Source organism: Pinus tabuliformis, chromosome 1_1 (genome assembly GCF_031772625.1).
Source record: "Pinus tabuliformis cultivar Carrire ecotype Pingquan chromosome 1_1, CPIR1, whole genome shotgun sequence".
Lineage (NCBI taxonomy): Eukaryota > Viridiplantae > Streptophyta > Pinopsida > Pinales > Pinaceae > Pinus > Pinus tabuliformis.
In genome coordinates, this window is record NC_142297.1 from 535,577,575 (window position 1) to 535,589,546 (window position 11,972).

An 11,972-nucleotide genomic window follows, 5' to 3' on the forward strand; every position below is an offset into this window, starting at 1 on the left:
GAAGTGATTTATGATTTTCTTACGTAACCTCACATATCGCGCGATCGCAAATCGCACCATCGCAAATCACACTATCGCAAATCACAAGGGTGTGATATCACAGCAATCGCAACATCGCAGATCGTAGAAGTTTGATGTTTGCCAAATCTTATCGGCTCATTTCTGCGATATGCGATCTTGCGATCGGCGTTATCGTAGATCGGTGAATCTTTAAGTTTTTCTTTATGAGTATTACTTTGCTGCGACGCGATGTTATTCTTAACACGAGGATCTTGCGCATACCGATATTTAAAGAAAAATGGAGGTATTTCCTATCTTTTTGCAACGCGACTTTAAAGATTTTCTCCTTATCATAGACTTAGGTTTAAAATATTCAAAAGACTTACCTAAGCCCATGATGGTAACCTTATTTTGAGGAAAGGAAACTCTTGTTTTTTCTAAAAATTAACTAAGGGTCCCCATTCATTTAGTATTTTGGTCAACACTTAAATGAACAAAGGGGGGGTGTTGCCGGCCACAACAATTGGCGATTCACTTGGGAGAACCAGTTATCTCTGATCTTCTATTGACGCTTTCAAACTCCTGAATTTTTTTTCTCAGAGAACTTAAACTTTATTATAAAAAGATAAAGCATATCATACTTCAAACTGTCAATGATGTTTTGTTTCAACCTCTTTCTATTTTAATTACTTGCATCGTCAACTTGTCCTTGCATTTACATCAGCCGTTACTTGGTCTTGTAAAACATAAAATAAAGTTTCCCTTGTGTAGCATCCTTTTTAAATATGCTCCTTTGTCGCAGGTAGAGCCTCTGCTGCCAGCAGGCGTCCATAGCCTCGACAGGGTTACCTATTACCCAGTAATGATCCTTTATCCTGCTTAAGGTTATTTACAACTTTTTCAGAGAAAAACCCATTTTGACACTTTTTCCTTTTTATTATCTAAAGAACAATGTCTTGGTTTGGCGGCCAAATTATGACACAGTCATTCACTTGATTTACACTTTTGCTGAACAAGCTGGCTCGTGATGAGACCCCTTGTCTTTTGATTGCAACAATCTTGAGTCATTGCCCTGTTTTGGTGGACAGTATCGGCAAAGTCAGCAAGTTGTAATATCTGTGATCATGATAAGCCGGCTCATGATGAGACCTCTTATTCTTTGAGATATAGTGTTTCTTTTCGTATTGTTCCACTGAATGCTGCAATCTCCTTTAGCAGGGAGGAAGTCAAATTTTCTTTCCTTAAGAAAGTTCTGGACGACAATGATAGAGTTGTTTGGAAATGGCTGTTTCTACAGAGAATCTTTATTTCATTATTGATACCTTTCATTGTACTGACATAAAACAATTCCTTCACCAAGATAGCTTTCTTCAAATTTCTTGGAGTTGAAACTAGCATCATATCTGGGTTAAAGTTCTATTGATAATAAAGATTAAGCTTTCAAGAGATTTGCTGTTCATAGAAGCAGAAGTTCAAAATCTTTGATAGAGAAAAGGTGTCTTTAGTAAATGTCAAATGTTGTTAACCATAACAAATTTTATTATGGAGAAAAATATTTAACTATTATGAGAGGTAGACATTTTCTAGGGTTATGTACAGAATAGGGATAATCCCTTCTCTTATTTTGCCTATCAATTGTTAAAAGCAAACCTAATAACCTAACTAAATTACTCCTACTCCTATTTTAACTATATACAGAAAATTAGCTAGGTGAAATGATATTTCCAATGGAACCATCTCTTCATTTTTATTCCTAGCCATTTGTAACTTCCAAACATCAGTATTAAGAACCAAATTTTCCTTGGACTGTTAATGTTGGATGTGGAATAAGAATGCGTGACTTCAGTTGGAATTCTGTCTGATATTTCTTTCTCATGAAAACTTCTTTCCAACTGGATACCTATTGGATCATAAAAATTAGGATGAACTTCTGTTATGGATTGATGATCTCGTAATAGGAAGGATGATAAGCCAGGTTGTGAATATGATTTTTTAATTTCAATGGCTTGTAACCTACTGTTCGTTAAAGTTGAGCTTTTAGCGATTTCGTTTAAAAGGAAAGTTTCCATATATAAATCACTAAATAGTTCGATGCAAAATAGATGGAAATTCCCGGAAAGATCTTTATCAATTGGCGCGAATTGCCAATAAGTTTCGAAAGGTACTTTCCTTGGTTGATGGTGTTCTGGATGCCAAAGAAGTTTCTTAAGAAAGTCTGACATTGATTGATCTCGGAATTGAGAAAGTTCTATACTTCCTTGACATAGCTTAGCTTTCCAAAATGGTGGCACATCTTTCGAATGTTCTTTGATAAGATGCTCAACATGCCACAATAATCTATCAAAAGTCTGAAAATTTAAAACAAAATCCGATTTTGTACAAAATGAGTGCAAGTGAGAAAGAAAGGAATGATTACCTGTACAAATAGTGTTACAGCACAACTGGGATTTACTTGTAATATCTTGCTTCTCACAAGAACTGGCCAGAATTATGGGATCCGAGCAACTTCGAATTCCGTCTTGTGAATCAGAAGACAAGTTATGATTGTGAACAGGGATGGAGGTTTCCTCATGATATGAATCATAGATCGGGGTATTGTCTTGGATAGTAAAATCATGCAAATGATCTTTTACTTTGAAATGAGGATTGACTGATATGATTTTTGAATTAGGATATCTCTCATTATCTGAGCTTAGTTGAGTTACTTGGGATAACTCAACAACATCATCGTTGTCAAAGTAGCTATCATAAATGATTTTACAGGTTTCCCTAGATTTCTCTTTTTCGTCGTATATTTTCAGACAAGGAAGGTCAAGTGGTTCTTGTTTGAAAATGGCCAAAGGCTGTTCTATAGCTATCTCTATATCTTGAAAACCTAATGATGGCTCATTTGAATAATCCTCTGTATTTTTTGAGATATCTTTAATATTGAGAGGGGAGAAATTATCATCACTAAAAATATCAGGATAAAGAGAAAAATGCGATTCTGGAACAATGCATTTGAAAACATCATGGAAAAATCTTTGTTCATCAGATCCATCGTAGACATCGGGCTTTAGATCATACCTTTGTGTACTGATACTTTTTGAAAGAGAAGTAGTTTGTTGTTCTAACCTTGGGACCTGCATTTGTTTACTTGCAATGATATTATCTGACCTTGTATCAAAGTCATCTCCTGGTTCCAAGGTAGGCTTTCCTCCAGCATTCCCGCTTTTGTCTTCTTGCATTAAAGCATGCATGACTTCCAAGCTCTGGGGAATTTCTTCATCATGGCTGATTTGTATATTCAACTTGGAATCCTCATTCATATTAGAAGAAAATGAGACAAAGGTTGAACTGATTTCTGCTTGATCAGTCATAGGAGGTAGGGAATACTCAACATAATCTGAAGATTCTTCATCCGTGAGTTCACTTTCAAGATCATACTTTAGACAATTAAGATGAAATCGCATATTAAAATCCCTAACAGACTCATCTTGTTTCCGTAGATAATCAATTTCATCATATACCTGGTCATAGTCATAACAATCAAATTCAAAAATGAAAGTCTTGAGGAATTGGTCCCAGTTGTGAATTGATGCAACTGGGAGGTTTCTGCACCATTTTCTAGCTTCCGCCGTGAATGTAAGAGTGAAAATTCTGCATAAAACGCCTTCATCAATCCTCTGAATATCAGAACTTGAAAATTTTTGAATAAATTGAAGAGCATGATTAAAAGCAGAAGAATTATTCTTACCATTGAATTTTACCTGAGACAAGAGTCTTACCACTTCTGGTGGAGTGTTGGAAGAGGTAGGAACATGGATGCAACTCCAAATAGGAATTTTACGAGCAGCCATCCTGATTCAAATTTTTCAATTGAAAATCGTTCCAACAGACATTATGTTCAGACCCTCCTTCTAGCGCCAAATATGTTGAAGCCCCGAAAATCGGGTCGACAACAAGGGGGATACCCACCTGGTCCGGACCTTGGTTGGCAGCTCCTTATCCGTTTGGTATAGCGGGTCCGACTGGGGATAATGGGACCAGTTTCCCAATCTAAGGGGTGTGTGTGTGTGTAGAGTTGGATGATGTTGATCTAGGAGTCTTTTAAGCTAATTTAATTCAAATTTCTAAACTAACTCTATGGTATTGTAATCTAATGAGAAACAACACATCTAATCTACGCTAACCCGGGGTGTATTTCTTCTATTATGCGATCTAAAGAGATTTCGAACAATAACTGGTAATAAAGATCATTCAGCTATCATAAGAATAGAAATCAATTAAGATAAATCATTCTGCATAAAAAGTTAAGCAAAACAATTGTGAACAACATATCGCATAATAAGTTATTCATATATCAAGTACAAATAAATGACTCCACCGTAGAGAAGTGCCAAATGGTAACCCACACATTCATGCATTAACATATAAACAACTGAAAACTACATATCACTTTAAGAATATAAGCAGAAACTGGTCAAGAGATAAAAGTACCATTTATGACTGATTTCACTCATAAGCTTCAAGCAATAACGATTTATCTCTACTTGTTCTAACATCTACTAAGAGTACAAAAGTGCAACATTAGTAGCAGACATTAAATGCAAACATTAATAAATCTTGATCCATCCATTCATCAAAACCTCCTCTGAGGGTACAGAAGTGCATGTTCCGAGGACAAATTTTTGACAAATTTCTGCACCCTTCTCTAAAATGCATGAGAAGGGATAAAATACTACTTCCTAATTCTAATAATAGTATTATTACAAAATTTAGGATGCGGTTTTCAAATGACCGTCCTTTTTCTAATCTAGTTATAAGAGAAAAAAACATTCTAAACAAGGCTACTTCTGAACTTGGTCCTTAAAGTTGCAAGTGTTCAACATGGGCTTGAGGAGAGTCGGCTGACTGATTTCGGCGCTGAGCTGGGCTGCGAAAACAACATCTACGAGAGCTGGCGCTACTTTTTCGACTGCGTTTGTGATGCATTTCACCATCATCCATTGGATGTGTGGCTTGAACAAGTACGTTCAGTAACATTCCCAATTCAACCTGGCTAATGCTTGGATTGCTCTCCCCTTTGCCTGCGCTTTCTGCTTCCAGTTGTAACTTATTTGGTAGGTACCCCGGGGTGGTCTCTGTGATTAAATTGGCCCTGTGTAAATTCTCATTTACACAGTCGATAAGAATTCTTGCCTGTGTAGCCGCTGTCTCCGCTGCTCGCTCCGCCTGCCGGATTTGATCGTCCCATTTATTAAAGAGCAGTTCTTTATGGTTTTCGTTTATCCTGGCTGCACCCGCTCTTTTCCCTTCATCATCATCCTGCCAAGTTAAATATTCTGTCACCCTTCTGTCACTCTGATCATAGTCACTCCGCAAGTCTACCACTTGATTGGTGATTTTATCGCTCAGCTCACAATAGTGACTCCACTGTGATATTTTACGTCCCAACTCTTCCTGTTGCTGTAGTAGTTGTTCATTTAAGCCAATAGATTCTGAAATAAATTCTGCCAGCTTAGGCTCATCTTTATGCATTTCTTGTAAAGTCTGCAATTGTTTTCCTTTCTCGTCTAGACTTCTTTGATAGCCTATCTGCATCTGTTGAAAGTCTTCCTGCAGCTTCTCGAGCTGTTTGGAAGCTTCAATATTAGCATTGGCTTGTTGCAACTGTTGTTGTAGCAGCTGTATCTGATCTTCTTGTTCTTTCAATAGTTGTTGAACTTCCGATGCCTTATCAATAGTTGCAGAAGCATATGCTCCTGCGATCTGAGACAGCTTAGTAAGGTTTTCAGTCGAGTTATTGTTGGGGTCTTCCCATAAGATGTCCAAATGTTCAGCATCTTGCGACAGTGTATTTTCTAGTTTTCTTTTGTTCCTCTGTCTCCTTGCCACTGCTTTGTGTTGGGGACTATAGAATACATCCAGTGGGGGAATTTCTTCTACATTAAGTAGAAGCTCAGAAGGTGGAGCGATAGGAATGTGCTCCGTTTCTGTGACATTGCTAACTATGGTCGGAACCACTTCTTGCACTACCTGTGTATTGTTCACAGGTGTTTTCGGGGCTTGCCCTTCAAGATTGATCAATTCATTGAAGGTTTCCCATTCTTTTTCCAGTTCTGTTGTGACGAGTGGTGCTTCGATGATAGGAGGGGGGACATCTCTTGGCGGGGAGGCGATAACTTGTTGTTGAGACATTGCACTTGATTGAGCTGTATCTTTAATTGTTTCTTCGTTTTTTCCTTGGTCGTATCCAGACTCTTTAGGATGCTCAGGCACTCTTTGCGCAGCGTTGGATTTAGATCCGGAAGTGGTAGAGTTTTCGCTGAGGCTAATTCTTGGAGTTGGTTCTCTAGCAGGCAGTCGCAGTTTCTCTAGGGGAATACTGGCCAACCTTCTTTCCCTGTATATCATGAATCTTTGGAGGTCATCTGGAGACAACCTCGATTGAGCTTCCTGCAAAATTTCTTGGAGCGAACTTCTATTCTGAAACATATCATCAAACAAATCTTTCTTTCCAGAGAACACTTTTATTTTGACATTCGTTGTGAACTCTTGGGAAACATCATTTGGGTCAAATGGCCTTGCTGGGAATTTAAATAATTGAAGACACGTCACATTCTCCACTTCGCCGAAAGCGTGTCCTACATCGAACAATGAGAAGGCCCCACAAGCTACAGGAAATTGAGGCCATATGGCCTTCTTCTTGTCTTTTAGGTCTTTGGTCAGGCCGCCTTCTGAATAGGTTTGATAAGCAATTTCCCGAGCCAAAAGTTTATCAGGGATATATAGAGGTAGGACATGTGGAGGTACAGTGCTTCCAAAAACTCTAATATAAGTAAACCATTCTTCCCCGAACCATCTTGCGATGGGGATGATGTCGATTTGTGCCTCGGGAGAGCACCTCGGGGGTCTTTATCATACATTATTCTATACAAGGGAAAAATAAGCCCGTGGCAAATCTGGTAGAAGTGAGGGACGAACTGAGAATCCCATAACACCTTATGATAAACATGGATAGGCAATGGGTCCTGGGTAGTCCATTTCCAACCCATAATAGGGAATTTAGACACAAGAAAAACATAATCCATAACATATGCAAACAGATAAAAAGGAGGATAGATCCTTTGAGACAAGGATCTTTTAGACCGGTAATTGATAACAGCCGTGTATAGATTATCAAAAAGCATTTTGGCCCAATCTATAATATTGGCGTTTGTGGCAGCATCAATTAATGGTAGCCATTCAGACGAAAACTTGTTGATATTCGGCATCCCAAATAACCTACAAAGCATGGCTGCAGCAAAACAATATGGAGAGGTGAGGGAACCAGTGTTGTACATACCGTTTTTGTCCTTTTTGAGCGGCTCCTCTTTTCTAGACCAATCTTTGGTGGTCTCTAATAGGTCTGGGTTCTTTGCCGCGAATTTCTTAACGAATTGTGCATTATAGGTCGCCTGCGGTTCAGGGAGATGATACATAAGCTTCAAATCTTGCGCAGCAAACGAACCGATGAGCCCGTGTCCTTGAATTTTGAATTGTCTGTTGTTCATGTCTGCATCATCCAGTATCCACTTGATCATATCCGTATATGGTAGAATTTTGGGTCTTGCCGCTATCCTATGAAGAAATGAACATGCTAGGTCCTCTAAGGATGCCTCAGAAGAGTGTTGTGAGCCTGCGGTAGCAGCAACCTTCATTATTCTAGGATTTTCCTCTTCTAGCAGCCTGTAAATGCTTTCCCATGTTGATATCCCAGCGTCTCTGTTACAGGCTGTGTTTGTATACAAAGGCGCCATCTCCTTCGTCTTTTCCTTCGCTTCGGAGCTTTGAGCTTTATTTTTCTTTCCCATTTCTTCATGCGTTTGTGTTTGAATCGTCTTAGCTCTTCGTTCCTGCAGATTACGAGTGAAATGGAAATGACTGATCTAGAAAGGTGATGGGAGAGTTTTAAATGCAACAGATGTATCAAATATGCCACCTTACATGAAGTAAATCTCTTCAAAGGCACGCGTCTTTAATTCATTTAATAACTGACAACTAATTCATTTACTATCATTAAAAGCGCATGATTTCAAGTCAGATTATGGTATGTGGCTTTTCTTTGAATGGCGTGCCCGAAATATTCGTAATGAAGTGATTCATGATTTGCTTACATAACCTCGCATATCGCGCGATCGCAAATCGCACCATCGCAAATCACACTATCGCAAATCGCAAGGGTGTGATATCGCAACGATCGCAACATCGCAGATCGCAGAAGTTTGATGTTTGCCAAATCTTATCGGCTCATTTCTGCGATATGCGATCTTGCGATCGGCATTATCGCAGATCGGTGAATCTTTAAGTTTTTCTTTATGAGTATTACTTTGCTGCGACGCGATGTTATTCTTAACATGAGGATCTTGCACATACCAATATTTAAAGAAAAATGGAGGTATTTCCTATCTTTTTGCAACGCGACTTTAAAGATTTTCTCCTTATCATAGACTTAGGTTTAAAATATTCAAAAGACTTACCTAAGCCCATGATGGTAACCTTATTTTGAGGAAAGGAAACTCTTGTTTTTTCTAAAAATTAACTAAGGGTCCCCATTCATTTAGTATTTTGATCAACACTTAAATGAACAAAAAGGGAGGGGGGGTGTTGCCGGCCACAACAGAATGAAAATCAACTTCATTGTTGTGAATAAAGATCTCGGTGTCAAACTTCACACTTGCATAAAAGAAAACTCTTTGCACATAGTTCTAGGAATGGAAATCACATTTGCATAAATAAAAGAGCACTCAACTACTCTAAACCACTCTTGCAGAAAGGAAATAACACTCACATAAATCAAGTCCTCACTTGCATGAAATAGCTCAACCACAATCACACAATCACTAGTTCTTATGCTACCAACCTAGAGATGGAATCAGTGTAACAACACAACCACTCTTTTAACATAAATGCTACTCTTGAGATGGCATCAATGACATAGGGTTGAAAACAATAAAGGGAAATTGTAACAAAAGTAAATCAACACTCTGTAACAAAGGTAAATCATAGTAATTTGTAATAGTTGTAAATCAACAACAATAACATATGAATGACGAAGATTAATTCTATGATGGCTATGGTTGAATGTTAATATTCTATTGTTCAACCCTTATGCAAGCTATTGTAACATATCAGTAACAACGAGGCCTTAATACAATAAGGATTTTGTAATAGTGATAAAACAAAATTAAAGGAATTGAAACCACAACCTACAAGCAAATAAACGAAGTAACTATGCTACCTTTATGTACGCACAATGATCCTTGTTAAAGAGGAGGGTTATTCCTCCTTAGAAGGGAGTTGGAAAAGCTTATAGCTCACAAGCAAGAACAACAAATCATAAGGTGAATCGCGACATCGCTAAGGATTGCATTAATTCTAAAAAAAAAGATGTACAATTGCAGAGTTCAAAGCAATAATGTCAACCCCCATTTCAGGGCAGAGAGATCCAAGTTCTTATAAGTTTGTTTGTGTAGTCCAATCCTGGTACAAATTTTGATGAACAACCATGTGAATCTTTCAATTCTCAGGATGTTAAAATAATAGTAATTGGAGGTATTTTTTAAAAGAATTACAACAAATTAATTGCAAATAAGATTGATGCCACAACGATTGCCTCATTTTAGCGAGTAGTTAGAATGCTGAGAATCCTAATTGTCTCGGCCAAATTATCCCTAAAACATAAAAAATAATGAGCTCTTCCCACCATATTTTTGCATCTCTAGGCTTCAACTAATAATAATGTTTATACCTAGGCACTAGGAGCCAAATCAGATTAAATTGAAACTTCAATCCAAGCCATCTAGGCCCACAACACTTGATACAATGGACGCATATTGGTACTCTCAAAATGGAATGTAACAAATGTGGCCAGCAGTATGGATCTTTATCCTTTAGTCTCTTACCATATGCTTCCTAAATTAATCTACTACCTTCTAATGCACCTTGTTTTATCTATTCAATATTTCTAGAAAAAAAAGTCCTGGATTCCTCTTCGGAAATCATGCCTAATAGTCATCCACTTTGGAGACCCAAGGAAGTTTCCATAAGTTCTAACCACTACTGCAACAGGGCCATGATCCCCACAGATTCCACAGTAACTTGTTTTCTTGGTTTTTTGTTACAGCCTCATAAGCCAATTTCCAGTTTATTTGGTTTTGAACAAATGACGTATATGCTCTTAATCGGATGTCCCCCACATAGGGTGAGAGATTAAAACTCTTCTCTCCATACCAGATAAGTTCTTACAAGTATAACTCACACAACAAATTTTTCTCTACAAAGTTACTATGATTGAAGGTCTCTAGAAAAGTCATGGTGGTAGTCATTTCATACAGCTTGTTTTCTTCAATTTTTGCTAATAAAAAAAGAATGAGTTGCTCATGAAGAAATAAAGGGTAGGAAGGGGAATACTTTTTGAAGCTCAATAATTCATGTAAAATATCATACATCTACTCCTTTGTTGGTTGTTGGCATTGTTAGGTTGGTTGGTGGCATAGAGTGTGTTGGCATTGATGTCAATTGGGCTAGCATTGATGTGCATGGTGTTTCAAGCTCAGGGGATTGTTATGGTTGTTGTAGTCTTTGGTAGAGAATCATTAGAGTATCAAGACAATTGAATAAGTTATAATACTATAACTATGATGGTTGGGATTCCCTGGATTTGAAGGAATTTTTGCCTCGTAATATCAACTCAGATGCTCTTGGAAGTGGCATAGTTAGATAATGTTTAGAAATAGATTTCCAACGATATATTGAAGTATGAAAATGACCTCTTGGATAAGAAGTTATTACCAGTCAAAGGTAAGTGCACCAAAATGTTAAATATTGTAGAGTTAAATTGGAAAAGGGGTAAATTGGTGACCAAGTTTGGTGTTTTCACCAAATGTGGCAAAGTATTTAAGTGGAGTAGATGGTGATTGGTTGATGGTGGAGCCTATTACACATAATCCCGACAAGAGGTTCTCTAGAGGTCACAAAATTAATGCACAAAGGGATTTCCCAGGATGACGTAAGCCCGAGGAGTTAGCAGGTAGCAATAACATTGATTGGCGGGGTTCTAGTGCGATGAGGTCCCATAGCCACATCACCCTAGGAGGGCTTCCCCATAAGAACCAAAGGAGCGCATAAGGGTGAACCCTTGGGATGATAGTGATCCAGGAGGATATTGGTGGCCACCCACCTATCCCACCTAGACCTCCAGTTAGTTTCATTTGTTTCCTTGCTTATTTCAGCATTTACTATTTTTAGTATTTTTTCGTGTCGTGAACTTCCGGAGAATTTTTGACCCCCTAAATGGCTTTTTTTGAGGTCCGATACAAGGGCATCTGGAAAATTTTGTAGTGCTCAGAGAGACCTTTCCAAAAATGTATCATACGCGCCAAACGGAGATAATATGACCAAGTTATGACCTCGAGAAGTTGGTTGCCCAACTAACCCCAACGGGGCCCACAAACTCTTGGTGTTATATCTCCTGGGGTTAGGGTTTTGGTTGTTTAGAATTTTCTCATGTTTTTCAATAATAAATAGGCCCTTGATCCTCATTGTAACACAGTTCAAAGGCATGTAGCCGCCACATCTCTTCTCAGAGATAAGTTACCATCGCTCGAGCTAGTCTTATTTCCATTTTGTTTGTAAGCATATTTCAGTATTTGATATAAATGAAATGAAGTGTTGTTTTTGTTGCATCTTTGTATTCATGGTTATATCTATTATTTGTTGTGTTCCTGTTTAAATTCGGATCAGTGGTATTTGAGTGGTCTGCTCTTTCTCTGTTTTTCTTTGCATGTCCCCAACGAGGTCGGGATATAAGGAGTTAGGGCTTGAACTGGTCAAACCTTTGCAAGACCATCCTCACAAATCCCTACGACCTCCCATGGGGGAAGAAAAGAAAGACGAGGGGGCAGGAGATCCTTTCAAAATCTTGCTTGAAGAAGCCCTTGAGAAATAGA